The sequence below is a fragment of the Theropithecus gelada genome, chromosome 4 (assembly GCF_003255815.1).
Source record: "Theropithecus gelada isolate Dixy chromosome 4, Tgel_1.0, whole genome shotgun sequence".
Taxonomy (NCBI): domain Eukaryota; kingdom Metazoa; phylum Chordata; class Mammalia; order Primates; family Cercopithecidae; genus Theropithecus; species Theropithecus gelada.
The window spans coordinates 41,463,851-41,477,082 of NC_037671.1; positions in this window are offsets into that span (position 1 = coordinate 41,463,851).

Sequence of the window (13,232 nt, forward strand, 5' to 3'; positions counted from 1 at the left end):
CTGTTATCTCTCCATATCACCCCCAAAAATTTTTGCCGCCTCAACACTTCACCATCATTTTGTTTTGTTTTTCTTATTAATGTAAGAAGACAGGAATATCAGGCCTCTGAGCCCAAGCTAAGCCATCATATCACCTGTGACCTGCACGAATGTATCCAGATGGCCTGAGACAACTGAAGATCCACAAAAGAAGTGAAAGTAGCCTTAACTGATGACATTCCACCATTGTGATTTGTTCCTGCCCCACCCTAACTGATAGGATGTGTTCTCCCCTGCCCTTAAGAAGGTACTTTGTAATATTCTCCCCCGCCCTTAAAAAGGTACTTTGTACGCCTATCCCAAACCTATGAGAACTTAATGATAATCCCACCACCCTTTGCTGACTCCTTTTTCAGACAGACTCAGCCCGCCTGTATCCAGGTGAAATAAACAGCCTTGTTGCACATACACACACACACACACACACACACACACAAGTGTTGCTGTGGTGTGTGGTGGAGGAGAATCATTCTGTGGGACTCCAAGGGGTAGAACTAAGTTGGAAATTACAAGATGACAATTGTGGAATCTAAAAAAGAAAAAAAAGAAAAAATTTGGCATCTCAATTATTTCAGCAATAGAATGTGCTGCCTTGCAGAGGCAGTAAGTTCCCTGACACTAGCAGTATTCAAGCAGGGACTGACTGTCCACTTGTCAGGGTGTTGTAGAGGGAAATTGGAGAGCTTCATATTTCAATCCAAGTAGACTAAACTAGGAGGAAAGAATGGAAGACTTTGGGGCATTTGAGTCCAGAAGTCTTAGTCGTAGCTATGATGAGTAGCATAAGGTACCGGTATGGCTACCCATATCCCCTCAGTCTCACTGTTGCTGTACATGATGATGGCTTTTTTCCCTCACTTTTTTTTTTCTTTTTAGGGACAGGGTCTTGCTCTGTTGCCCAGACCAGAGTACAGTGGCGATTATTGTTTACTGCAGTCTTGAACTCCTGGGCTCAAGCAATCCTCTGTCTCAGCCTCTCAAGTAGCTGGGACTACAGGTGTGCACCACCATGCCTGGCTATATTTTTTTTCTTGTAGAGACTGGTTTTTGCTATGTTGTCTGGGCTGATCTGAAACTGTTAGCCTCAAGCTATCCTCCTCCCACCTTGGCTCCCAAAGTGCTGGGATTATAGCCACTATGTAAGCCATTGCACCCAGCCCTGATGGTTTCTACAAGCACCTGGGGGCTTTCTCTGGCTGCAGGAGTGTGTTCAACTAGTGCATGAGTCAAATTAGTAGTGGTGGGAGACTATTCCTCTCCAACCCTGAAAGAGCCTTCAACTGATTTTAGATGGGAGTTGGTGGATAAATACCCCAGCTCCCTCACTCCTTATGGGGGACGATTCTGATGTGTGTTCCCCAGAGTATCCCAAGAGTCTTCAGTAGGAATGAGCCTCAGTTGCCCCCAGCTCATTAACACACCTTATATCACCTTTCTTCCCTTTCCTGTCTCACTTTCCTGCTGCCCTATCAGTGCTCCCTAGAATCACTTTCCCAGTAAACTTCTTACATTTGAATCTTTAGCTCAGGATCTTCTACCAAGAGAATCTAAGAGCTATGCAAGACCTAAGCCTATGGACTTGCCTGAGAAAAGGGAAGTAAACCAGAGGGATGGTTGGTATGAGGGATAGTTGGTATTTCACATTTACAAAACCCCTACCTTGATGTTTGAAGCAAGCAAAACAAGACTTTAGACTGTCACCAAAGAGGATATTTGGAAATGGTAATACAGAGGATGGGAAGCAGAGGACTATAGTGCTTCAAGTGAAGTAGCCTGCTCAGGACTGCTGCTGGACTGCTGCTGGACTGCTGCTGGGAAGGTTGTTTAGCCCTCACTTTATGTTGAACTCTGCAGAGGTCAGAGTCCTAGAATAACCGATCCAGTCATTCTATGATTCTGTCCTCCAAGGACTTTAGAGACCATTTAGTCAGAAAATATTGATGGAACACCTGTTATATGCCAGGCCCTGGACCAGGCTTTGAGGATGCAAAGGTGAATAAAACACAGTCCTACTGTTAGGAATTCAAGGTATAGTTAGAAAGACAGACTCACTGATAGACAGTTACAACACAGAGGTCTGGGGAAGCAGAGGAGGGGCACTAACTCAAGCTGGGAGTTCTTCAGATTTAAATATGGGGAAACTGAGGCCCAGAGAGGGAAAGCTGATGAGATAATATAATTCATGGGCATTGCTATAGACAGTAAATATTTCTGGTGATAGGTCGATGCTTTGTAATTATCTTTTGCATGAAAGGTAATGGTTCATGACCCTTCTGCCCCCACTTACTCTTGGCTTTGTGGTTACAACTGCTTTTCCTGATACTTATTGCTGGCTTGAACTTTGCCTTTTTGTATGCCCCCAGTGACTGGGATCTTGTGTTCTGAAAGAGCTCAACAGTCTCTACTATTTTTCCCCATCAGTCCACCCAATCTTATTACCTGAAGCTTCTCCATTTTCCTCTTCTACGTCTCAACTCCCTATAAATTCCAAGATCTTAGGTTGTGACAATTTCCTACCCACCTGACTTTCCTCATGTCCAAGTTCCATTGTGCTTAGCTCTGATGCTGAAGAGAAATGCCTCCTGTGGCCTGCAGAACAGATGTTCTAAAGCTCACAGGATTGCAACAAAAATGATCTATATGTAAATCCCATCCCAAAACTCTCCCCCAAACTATCTGAAAGTGATTAGAGAAGAATCTCTTTGCAGGTTGACAATGCACATGAAGAAAGCCATAAGCATTGTGTGTTTCATAAGAGCCTGCTTCTTCATGATTTTGTATGGGAATAAAGTCAAAAGGAAGGCAAGTTTTTGTCATATGAAGTCCTTGGAAGAAATGGGCCATTTCACCAAAATATATGTACATGCATCCAGAGAAGTATATTTCCTGACTCGAAATATTGCCTGCTTGGCCATCTCCTTGGAAACTCCTGCTTCAGCTTTACATTTCTCTTCAACCATTGACCTTCTAGAGTCTTGACTAAACACCAGGGTTTAGGGCCCAAATGGATCTATGTTTCACCCTAACAGCGTTAGCTGCTGTTGAGGCTCAGAGGCAAAGCTGGCCCCTTCTGCGTGACTTAATAGCAGGAACACTGCCTGACAGCCTTGGTGCCTGACTCTGCTCTGTCCTTGACTGCTCAGCTGTTAGTCATTTCAATGCTCTGCACACTGGGGAGCCATTATTGCAGTCTATGGCAAGGCGGACATGATGGAGGGGAAGTGAGGCAGTCCGACTGAATATTCGGCTTCCTTCCAACTTGTGTGTTACTTTTCCTAGACCTGTTTCCTATAGAAAGATTTTCTATCTCCGAGTTCATCCTCTCTCTCTATATATTAACCTTGAGAACCAGTTGAATCATTCACTATTAACAACAAATTGGGCTCCTAAAAATATCTGGCCTTTGTGGAGTGATTAATGTGTGCCAGGCCTATCAGAGAAATGCAAATCAAAACCACAATGAGATACCATCTCACACCAGTTAGAATGGTGGTCATTAAAAAGTCAGGAAACAACAGGTGCTGGAGAGGATGTGGAGAAATAGGAACACTTTTACACTGTTGGTGGGACTGTAAACTAGTTCAACCATTGTGGAAGACAGTGTGGCGATTCCTCAACGATCTAGAACTAGAAATACCATTTGACCCAGCAATCCCATTACTGGGTATATACCCAAAGGATTATAAATCATGCTGCTCTAAAGACAGATGCACACATATGTTTACTGCAGCACTATTCACAATAGCAAAGACTTGGAACCAACCCAAATGTCCATCAATGACAGACTGGATTAAGAAAATGTGGCACATATACACCATGGAATACTATGCAGCCATAAAAAAGGATGAGTTCATGTCCTTTGTAGTGACATGGATGAAGCTGGAAACTATCATTCTCAGCAAACTATCGCAAGGACAAAAAACCAAACACCGCATGTTCTCACTCATAGGTGGGAATTGAACAATGAGAACACTTGGACACAGGGTGGGGAACATCACACACCAGGGCCTGTTGTGGGGTAGGAGAAGAGGGGAGGGATACCATTAGGAGATATACCTAATGTAAATGATAAGTTAATGGGTGCAGCACACCAACATGGCACATGTATACATATGTAATAAACCTGCACATTGTACACATGTACCCTAGAACTTAAAGTATAATAATAATAAAAAAATGTGTGCCAGGCACTGTACTGACCACTTGAAAAATATTATGTACTTTAATTTTCTCAACAACTCTTCAGGAAGGCGTGTGAGCAGATTCCGTAGTTTGACATCACACTGCAAGCAACTAGCAGGACCAGGATATGAATCCAGGGAGTCTGACTCCAGAGCAGAGCACAGAAACCCACTATCCTGTCTATTCTATGTGCAAATCAGTTTCAAGTTTCTGGGAAGAGAAGCAGGTATAAGTTGTGGTCCTTGAGTTCCAGAAAAGCTTATGAAATCATAGGGAAGATGAAACAAGAATGCAAAATGATAAATAATGCCAGAAACTACTGCTAAGTGTCTTATCAGTGGGACAGATAGGGCAGGAACTTACTAGGTAGAGGAAGAGATCAGTGAGGCAGGGGAGGTCTAAACGACTCCATGGAGAAGCATGGCATTTGATTGGCCTTGAAAGATTGAAAGAACTTAGGTAAGCTGAGAGGAGGAAGTCAACCAAGATAAGAGGACTTTGCACACATGGGTTCAAGTCCCAGCTCTGACGTTATCTACACAATCATAGGAAAGTCACTCATTCTTCTTATTGTTCTATTTCCTTTTTATAATGAGAGAATCTCAGGGAAGTGGTATGGAGTAAGAGACAAAGGACAAATTTGGAACCTGGCTTCAGAGAGGTGGGGAGGGAGGAGTTAATAATTTGGGGAAGAAGTTCTAGTTCTTGACCTAAACAGTGGTTCCATGAGTAAAAACCAATATCCAGGCTGGGCACGGTGGTTCACCTCTGTAATCCCAGCACTTTGGGAGGCCAAGGCGGGCAGATCACCTGAGGTCAGGAGTTCAAGACCAGCCTGGCCAACGTGGCAAAACCCCGTCTCTACTAAAAATACAAAAATTAACCAGGTGTGGTGGTACGCGCCTGTATTCCCAGCTACTTGGGAGGCTGAGGCAGGAGAATCGCTTGAACCTGGGAGACAAAGGTTGCAGTGAGCTGAGATCATGCCACTGCACTCCAGCCTGGGTGACAGAGTAAGACTCTGTCTCAAAAACAAACAAACAAACAGACCAGGCGTGGTGGTTCATGCCTGTAATCCCAGCACTTTGGGAGGCCGAGGCAGGCAGATCACCTGAGGTCAGGAGTTCAAGACCAGCCTGGCCAACGTGGCAAAACTGCGTCTCTACCAAAAATACAAAAATTAGCCGGGCGTGGTGGGGGTGCCTGTAATCCCAGCTACTCAGGAGGCTGAGGCAGGAGAATTGCTTGAACCTGGGAAGTGGAGGTTGCAGTGAGCCAAGATCGCACCACTGCACTCCAGCCTGGGCAACAAGAGCGAGACTCCAACTCAAAACAAAACAAAACAAAACAAAACAACAACCACCAAAAACAAATATCCATAAATGATAACCCATCAAGCAGTAAAAGTAAGTACATAAGTAGCTTCTAATTTTTATTTGTCTGTTTCTTTATTTGTAAATGGGGATGATACCTCACAGGAAGACTAGAATGAGGTGACCTGATGGGGAGTACCTAGCAGTACACAGGCAGCTAAGAAGGTATGAAACCGGCATGGTCCAAGCTCAGTAGGTGACCAAAGTCCTGGAAAGAAACGGGGGGAGGAAAAGAAAATCCTCCTATCCCAAAGGAATTGGAATGCATGTGAAGAATTGGTGCCTTAATAGGTTTTTAAACCATCTGAGATAGTTGAAATTGTTTCCATATTAAAAAACAAAAAACAAAAAACAAAAAAACTGGTGGGATGGTTTTCTCTCCTGCTTTCTCCCCTGACTCCGATCACTCTTTGGGGATTATTTGAACCAAAATAAATCTCTTTTTTCCCATTATCTTAATAGGGCTTGGGTTAAATATATGCAGTCATTCATATAACTTTGAAGTGGTATTGAGAAGCCTATCAGCCAGCCTCCCACAGTCCAGAGGAGACACAGGGATTTCTGTCTACCTCAAAAGAAATCCAGCTGGTCAGGACAGTGGACAAAGCCCCTCTGTGAATCTGAGTTCTCCATTAGGAAGCAAATAGTAGGGGGAACTAGATAGCACCTATCTTTGGCTTCAGCCTCCTTCCTCACCCAGAGCTGCTAAAGACATGGAAGTCTCCATGGTGAGGGATTCCATGGTAGAGGGCCCATGGCTGAGGATTTCATGGTTGGGGGTTCTATGGTAGACATTTCCATGGTGGGGTGTTCTGTGGTGAGGGGTTCCATGTTGGGGAGGGGGTCTCTGATTGGAACATCATGCTACTACATCTTTCCTTCTCCCTCACAATACCCACTCCCAAGCCCCAGCCTCATTGCTTTCCACTGACCACTCATACCCTACCCTTTAGCAATGCTGAACTACAGTTTCCCAAACAGCCCAGCTTGTTTCCCACCTCTGTTGTGCCTTTCCTGACACATTTTCCTTTATCTGAGGCATCTTTTTGTTGCTTCCTCACATGCCAAGTGCCACTCATCTCACATACTTGGCTTCTACATTTCCTTCTTCAGGAAACTCCTCAGGCCTTGCTCTTGGGCCTGGTTTTGGTTCTTTCAGATATAATCTCCTAACACGAAGTGCATCCTCTATTGCAACCCTTATCAGCTGTATTACAATGGTTGGTTTACTAGTCAATAGGATATTGTTTCATGTTTCTGAATAAAGACCAAAAATAATAATGAACAGAATAGAAATGTATGTCTTCCCAGCAGGCATCACATGAGAGTGTTATGGGGCCATGACTCAGGCCCATTCACTCTTGCTGCTCTGCCTCCCTAGGGGGTTGACAACATGGTGCAATTTGGATCCCAGCTACACCAGAATTCCAACCTGCCCTAATTCCAAAGCCAGCCATCCACCAGCTATGCTGCCTGTGTTAGTGAAGTGGAGTTCATTGCAGATTAGGGAGGAAGATGCAAAGAAAATTAGAAAAGTTCAAGGGATATTGGGAGACACTTGAGTGCCCAGCAGGGGTTGGTAGGAGATGCGATCATAAAGGTTGGGTCACTGTGCGGGACTCGAATGTCATAAATACATTTGATAATGATAGTGGCCTTGTCTTAATCCGTTTGTGTTGTTTTAAAGGAACACTTGAGGCTGTGTAATTTATGAAGAAAAGAGGTTTATTTGGCACATGATTCTGCTGGCTGGAAGACTATGCACCTGGTGAAAGCCTCAGGCTGCTTCCACTCATGGTGGACGGTGAAGGGGATTCAACATGTGCAGCGATCACACAGTGAGAGAGGAAGCAAGAGAGAGGAAGGGAAGTGCCAGGCTCTTTTCAACCACCAATTCTTATGGGAACCAATATAGTGAGAACTCACCCACTGCCCCACTTCAGGGAGGGAATTAATACATTTGTCAGGGATCCAGCCCCATGACCAAAACACCTCCCACTAGGCATCACCTCCCAACACTGTAACACTGGGGATGAAATTTCAACATGAGATTTGGAGAGGTCAAATGTCCAAACAATAGCAGGCCTTGATGGTCAGACAGTGTCATCTCTCAGACATGGACTCCAAAATCCCTGCCTCTGAAGTGCAAATCAGCTCCAAGTGCCTCTGAAGACTTTCCTAAATCTTTCTTACATCATACTGGAGAGATGTGGGTCAGATCTCTGCAAAGGGAAGTGGAGTAAAGAAGCTGATTCTCAACAAATCACTTCTACAGCTGGAGTCCATGGGCCTGGGCCATCTACCTTCTGAGTTGTTTCTAAACCTGACTGATCATCAGAATCATCTTAGCACTTTAATAACAAAGAAATGAGATCCTGAGCCTATCTGTGTCCCCTTTAATATCCAGGGTGGGGCTCAGGAACCTGTATATTTTCGTAAAATTCTTCCAGTGACTCTGATGAGGAGCTGGGTGTGGGTACCTTTGCACTTAGGACACCCATCACCACCCTGTGTTTACTGTAACTGAAGATTCACCAACTGAACTCCTTTTTTCTTTCATGGTGGAAGCATTTTTCTCTCTTTGGACCCATGGCAGGATGATTCTTGTCAGACATTCTCTCTGAATTCTAAGTTTATTGCAAAGTCCAAAAAGTTTTGGGCCTCCTCCAAGCCTACTCAGTGATAAATCCATTCTGTAGAATATTAAATACAGAGCTGAGCAATTCAAAACTTTGGTTAACCACAAACTCCAACCTCTATACATCTTGTAAAGAGGTTCAGAAAAATCATTAGACCTCAAAACTTCAAGTGCACCCCTGATAGAGACTTCTTCTTAGGTTTGACCATCCATCTCCCATTATTCCCAAACCACTAAGTCCCTAGGCCAAGATTTCTGTCATTAGGAAATCACTCAGGCAGGAACTGAGCCCTGGTAATAGTAGATTTCTCTAGTGCCTTCATGAGTCGTGTGCTTTATATACATCAGTCCATGAAAACCCCCTTGACAAGTTGGGGATATTAGCATTATGATTCCCAATTTATAGATGAAGAATCTGAAGCTCAGAGTAGAACTGGGTTTCAAACCTATATCCGCATACATGCACACACATGAAAGAGAAGAAAAGGACAAGAAATAGAGGTGGAGGCCAGGCACAGTGGCTCACGCCTGTAATCCCAGCATTTTGGGAGGCCGAGGGGGGCGGCTCCTGATGTCAGGAGTTTGAGACCAGCCTGGCCAACATGGAGAAACCCAATCTCTACTAAAAATACAAAAATTAGCCACACATGGTGTGGGAACCTATAGTCCCAGCTATTTGGGAGGCTGAGGCAGGAGAATCTCTTGAACCTGGGAGTTGGAGGTTGCAGTGAACCGAGATCATGCCACTGCACTCCAGCCTGGGTGACAGAGCAAGACTCTGTTTCAAAAAAAAAAAGAAAAAGAAAAAAAGAAAGACAGCATTTCCTTGTTGAGGCCTGGTTCCTATTTTCCTGATTCTCTGTGAAAGGTCCTTTCCAGGGAAAGTTCCCCCACACCTTCTACATTCTCATGCCAATAGCAGCCAATACAGAAACAGCCTTTGAAGCTCCAAGGAAAACTTTAGCAAAGAAAGTTGAGCTCCTTCTGCAAAAGCTAGCTTCTCCTCTGCATCATTTCAGAGTCTCAGTGGACCCACAAATATTATTTTCAGCTAATCACGTATGCGCCAGACAGTTATGATATACAATAAATGATTAACACATTCAGCTGATTCCCTTGAAGACAATTCACCAAATTTATTGGAAGGCACTTTTATTCAAGACACCACACAGATTCTCTTTTCCTACATTTTTTTTTTCCTTTGCTGATTCACTCTGTATTGTGGCTGAATCATTTGGCTTTTCTTTTGTTGTTGTTGTTGTTCCATTCCTTTGGCTTTTCTAACTCAACAGAGCTGAATGGCAGAAGCCTGGACACATGATTACTGCTGGGAAAATGGCAATTTGACTCATGAGAGGTATGGTGAGCACACTTTGGGATCAGAAGGATTCTAAATCTGAGGCACTTGAAGAGAATATAGCCATCACATTTGGTCTATGTCTTCCTGTGGAGATTGAGTTCATCCCCCACACCCCACCCTACCCAATGCTATTATTTGCTGATAGGAGGAACGTTATATTGACAACCATTGGTCTGTAGCAATTAGAGTGAATTCTCCTGTGGCAGGCTGGACCCTCCAGAGCATTAATTGATTTTAATGCAGAGTGGTTTAAAATAACTCACTCTTCCACAGGCTAATCCCTTGTTTCCCGGAGCAGATTGAATTGTTCGGAAATGAACCATTCTTCTCACTCAGCCCTTGGTTTCCAGCATCTTTCTAGAAAAGAGAGGCTAATGTGGGAATGGGGTCAGGGAGAGACTGGCTGTTGCCTGTTCTGTGACTCCAAAATGTTTTCTCTAGTCTGGACAGTATCATCCTTGTCTTTCAAAACTGACTGATGAATGCAGAATAATGTGCATTAAGAAAATCATTCTATTCCCACACGACTCAGAGTACTGAATGGCTAAAAAATAATGTCAACCAAGCGTTATCACGTGCGTCCATGTGAAGAGACCACCAAACAGGCTTTGTGTGAGCAACAAAGCTGTTTATTTCACCTGGGTGAATGTAGGCTGAGTACGAAAAAGGAGTCAGTGAAGGGAGATGGGGTGGGGCGGTTTTACAGGATTTGGGTGGGTAGTGGAAAATTATAGTCAAAGGGGTTTTTTCTCTTGCGGGCAGGGGCGGAGGCCCCAAGGTGCCCAGTGGGGGAGCTTCTGAGCCAGGAGAAGGAATTTCACAAGGTTAATCGCTCAGTTAAGGTGAGACAGGAACAAATCACAATGGTGGAATGTCATCAGTTAAGGCAGGAACCGGCTATTTTCACTTCTTTTGTGATTCTTCACTTGCTTTAGGCCATCTGGATGTATACATGCAGGTCACAGGGGATACGATGGCTTAGCTTGGGCTCAGAGGCCTAACATTCCTGCCTTCTTATATTAATAAGAAAAATAACATAAAATAGTATTGAAGTGTTGGGGCAGCAAAAATTTTGAGAGGTGGTATGGAGAGATAAAGGGCGATGTTTCTCAGGGCTGCTTCAAGTGGGATTAGGGGTGGCATGGGAACCTAGAGTGGGAGAGATTAAGCTGAAGGAAGATTTTGTGATAAGGTTGTTAGAAGGAGCATTTGTCATATAGAATGATTGGTGATGGCCTGGATGCAGTTTTGTATGAATTGAAAAACTAAATGGAAGACACAACTTCCAAATAAGAGAAGGAGAAAAACAGGTATTAAAGGACTAAGAAGTGGGAGGACCCAGGACATCTAATTAGAGAGTGCCCAAGGGGGTTCAGCATAATTACTTGCTTGGTTGGCAAGTTTTTGGGCTGTATTCTTGACAGAGTCCTTTTTTTTTAAAGTTGGAGGCTAAGCTTGGTGAGGTATATTTTTAAAAGACCATTAGTCCGTTTTTCCTTTCCTAAAGATTGAGGATGGTAAGGGGTATGAAGTTTCCACTGAATACCAAGAGCCTGAGAAACTGCTTGGGTGATTTGACTAATAAAGGCTAGTCTGTTATTGGATTGTATAGAGGTGGGAAGTCCAAACTGAGGAATTATGTCTAACAGAAGGGAAGAAATGACCTTCTGTGGCCTTCTCAGACCCTGTGAGACCCATCCAGTGAAAGTGTCTACCTAGACCAAGAGGTATTTTAGTTTCCTGACTCAGGGCATGTGAGTACAGTCAATTGGCCAGTCGTGGGCAGGGGCAAATCCCTGAGTTGGACGTGTAGGGAAGGGAGGGGGCCTGAATAATCCCTGAGGAGTAGTAGAATAGCAGATGGAACACTGAGAAGTGATTTCCTTGAGGATAGATTTCCACAATGGAAAGGAAATGAGATGTTCTAAGAGGCAGGCTAGTGGCTTGTAACCTACATGGAAGAGGTTATGAAATGACAGAATAGAATGGGCCTATGAGGCTGGAAGGAGATATTTTCCTTGGTCCAAGAACCATATGCCTTGTGTGGGGAGAGATTGATAGGTGGAAGTTTCAGTAGGAGAGTAGGTGGAAGTGACCAACGAGGAGGAGAAGAACTGACTGTGAGGGGCAGAAGTTGGAGCTAAGCTGCTTCTTTAGCTACCTTATCAGCATAAGCATTGCCCTGAGCAATGGGATCTGATGCCTTTTGATGGCCCTTGCAGTGAATGACTCCAGCTTCCTTTGGAAGCAAAGCAACCTTGAGAAGAATTTTTATTAAAGAGGCATTAACGATGGAAGACCCTTATGTAGTGAGGAAACCTCTTTCAGCCCATATAACAGCATGGTGGTGCAGGATATGGAAGGCATATTTAGAGTCAGTATAAATATTGTTGTGTAGTCCCTTTGCAAGAGTGAAGGCCTGAGTTAAGGCAATGAGTTCAGCTTCCTGAGAGGTGGTGGAGGTGGCAGAGCAGTAGCCTCAATGATAGATGTGGAAGATACTATAGCATAGCCTGCCTTTGCTAGTGAGTGGCGATTAGGCCTGGTGGAACTGCCATCAGTAAACCAAGTGTGATCAGGGTGAGGAACAGGAAAGAAGGAAATATGGGGAAATGGAGTGAAAGCCAGGTATATCAGAGAGATACTGTCATGGGGGTCAGGTGTGGTATCAGGAATAATGTGGGAGGCCGGACTGAAGTCTGGGCCAGGAACAATGGTAATTGTGGGAGACTCAACAAAGAGTGAGTATAGCTGGAGGAGCCAGGGAGCAGAAAGTATATGCGTCAGGTGTGAGGAAGAAAATAGATTTTGGAAGTTGTGAGAACTGTAGAGAGTGAGTTGAGCATAGTTTGTGATTTTCAGGGCCTCTAAAAGTATTAAAGCAGCGGCAGCCACCACATGCAGACATGAGGGCTAGGCTAAAAGAGTAGGTCAAGTTGTTTGGACAGAAAGACTACAGGGTGCGGTCCTGGCTCTTGGGTAAGAACTCTAACCACACAGCCCTTCACTTCGGCTGTGTGTAATGAAAAAGGTTGGGATGAGTTAGGGAGCGCTAGTGTGGGAGCAGCCTTTAGGGCTATTTTTAAGGAACGGAAAGAGGAGTGGGGAAGGATTTAGGATCTATGGGGTCAGCTAGTTTTATCTAGAATAGAATAATGGGTTGTAGAGGAAGATATTGAGGATAGGAGAGTATACAGGTTTGGCACCACCTGGTGGGTAGGCAAAACAATTTGGTTGATAAGGCGCAGATCTTGAACTAACCTGTAAGACTTGTCTGGTTTTTGGACAGGTAAAATAGGGGAATTGAAAGGAGAGTTTATAGGCTTTAAAAGGCCATGCTGTAACAAGCAAGTGATAATAGGCTTTAATCCTTTTAAAGTGTGCTGTGGGATGGGATATTGGTGTTGAGCAGGTTAAGGGTGGTTAGGTTTTCATGGGATGGTAAGGGGTGCATTACCCATTGCCAAGGAGGGAGAAGAGGTGTCTTATACTTGTGGATTAAGGTGGGGAGATACAAGGAGAGGATGTGAAGGAGGCTTTGAACTAGGAAAAGGCAGCAATGAGGTGTGGCTGTAGCTTAGGAATAGTCAGGGAAGCAGATAACTTAGTTAAAATGTCTCAGCCTGATAAAGGAACTGGG